At 45.2% G+C, this 2,500-nt stretch overlaps 1 protein-coding gene across 6 annotated transcripts in view; it reads left to right on the top strand.

Annotated features, from left to right (window-relative positions):
* Positions 1-2,500, top strand: part of ngef (neuronal guanine nucleotide exchange factor) — a 49,329-nt gene that overhangs the window by 32,969 nt on the left and 13,860 nt on the right. The window lies entirely within an intron of this gene.

The raw sequence follows: 2,500 nt of genomic DNA, 5'->3' as shown, positions 1-2,500 counted from the left end.
GTGTGTGTGCGTCTCTGTGTGTGTGTGTGGGAACTCAGGTATGAGTTGCTAATGTTTTGCTAGGCACACCCTCTAAAATACAATGACTCAGACGTGAAATCTGTCACATAAGCTCATTTACACACCCCTAATGAGGCTGACACACACACACACACACACACACAGACGCACGCACACACATACACACACACACACAGATGCACACACACACACACACACACACACATACACACACACACACACACACACACACACATTCTTTTATTTCATGTGAGGTTTGAGCACATTTGAGCACGTTAAAAGAGTATAATTGGGATTTGAGATGGGATTTGGCCTGTCACAGATTGTATCAGATGAAAAGAATCAATGACAAAATCTTTAACCATCGGCTTAGCCGAACAGCAAACATGGATATTGAAGTGTCCGACAAATTAGTACCCTGTCATATTTTGCCATTATTTCAGCCGGAAAATCAGAAAATTAATTAATGAAGTCCTGGTTGTATTTAGCATCTAGCTAGGGATCTAGCATTAACAAATGTTACTTTGATGATGCCTTGGCTGCCCTGTCACCTTTGGTGGATGTTGGATTTTGGAGAGCTGCCGCTGGCCCATGCTGGGTCACTCTCTCGCTGGGTCGTGCTGGGTCACTCTCTCGCTGGCCCATGCTGGTTCACTCTCTTGCTGGGTCGTGCTGGTTCACTCTCTTGCTGGGTCGTGCTGGGTCACTCTCTCGCTGGGTCGTGCTGGGTCACTCTCTCACTGGGTCGTGGTCGTGGAGAGTCGATGTGCTGCGTTGTCAGATGCGTCGTGGGTCAGGGTGTTGGTGTGTGTGTGTGTGTGTCTTGTCTTAATCCACCACGATTACATACAGTGGCAGTAGGCAGTAGGCTACAGTATGTCTGTGAACAGTAGCAGGCTGCTATGATAGCTGTGCAGTATGTGTGTTAAGTAAATCTCCCTCCCAACACCTTAAGAGACGTGCTAGTGAGAGATGCTAGCACCGCGGGTTTTTTGCTCCTTAAGAGACGTGCTAGTGAGAGATGCTAGTGTAACAGAGGTCGTAATTCGTCCCCCGCTCACGGCCCTCGAACCCGCCACCTCGACACACACCGGCATGGGAGTCAAACGCTCTAACCACTGAGCTAAAAGCCCAGGCTTCCAACTCAGTGGTTAGAAGTGTTCTTAAGGTTAGGGGTGTGAGGATTTACACGGGCAACTAGCACGCTAGCTCAGTTCGCCTCTGTTACACTAGCATCCACAGGTTTTAGTTCCTTAAGTTCCTTAAGAGACGTGCTAGTGAGAGATGCTAGCACCCGCGGGTTTTAGTTCCTTAAGTTCCTTAACTCATTGAGTGCCAAAAATTTAATATTAAGTTTTTCCTTCCCATGCGTTGAGTGCCAAAAATGTAATATTACGTTTTTATCTTTTTTTAGTGTCTACGAAACTAGACACTAAACACCTAGACACTTTTAATTACGAAACTAGACACTCTAATACACCTTATATGTGATTTTGGGAACTCTGTGATGAATAGAAATGAAATATATGACGATCGAAAACTCATGAAAACGCACAATCTGGACATTTTATCTGGACATTTTATTATAACTCGGTTGCCGCTTTGGGTCGAATCAGTGACGCATGCACGTCAGGTCAAAACCAGGCCATTTTCGTGGGTCTATCACTAGGTGGCAGTCTCGCTGATCACTTCCAAGACGTTATATCTCCATTTCTAGAAAAAAACAGTGATTTTGATGAAAACTAGCCACTGTTTAGCTTGGGTTTTCTCAGGAACAGAGTAATGTAGAAATACCGCGGTTTGCACCACTGAGAGCTTAAAGTCTCACCTTTTAAACAAGCCATTATATATGTTCATAGCTATAATACAGAATATGCTGTGGCTGTACAAAAATTATCAACAATGGTCTAGATTGCTGGCACTCTAGGACAAAGCTTCCGAAAACAGCTTGGCATTCAATAAGTTAAGAGACATGCTAGTGAGAGATGCTAGCACCCGCAGGTTTTAGCTCCTTAAGAGACGTGCTAGTGAGAGATGCTAGCACCCGCTGCAGTGATGTTGCTATGTGATATGTGATATGTATGGTATGTGTGGTTATGGTGCAGTGATGTTGCTATTTGATATGTGATATGTATGGTATGTGTGGTTATGGTGCAGTGATGTTGCTATGTATGTATGAGCCCAGATAGCAAACATACACTGGGACGGAACTGGGCCACACCTACCACAACGTCCGGCACGGATCTGCATAATGGACCTGATTCGGCGTCCTAACGCACATCGGTCCAAAATTGGTCTGGATCCGTTTGACAGATCTGGTACCAATAAGGGCTAAGACTGGCCCAGTTCCGTATGGTAGTCTGTGTTACTGACGTGTTCCAGATCTGTTTATCATATGCAATCTGGGTCCGCTTATTGTGTGTGTGGTACGGACCCGTTTATCAGACATCAGCCGGCTTTATTTGACATGTGAAATGTG

Source organism: Alosa alosa, chromosome 15 (assembly GCF_017589495.1).
Source record: "Alosa alosa isolate M-15738 ecotype Scorff River chromosome 15, AALO_Geno_1.1, whole genome shotgun sequence".
In the NCBI taxonomy this organism is placed as follows: domain Eukaryota; kingdom Metazoa; phylum Chordata; class Actinopteri; order Clupeiformes; family Clupeidae; genus Alosa; species Alosa alosa.
This window is presented reverse-complemented; position numbering and strand designations above follow the sequence as displayed.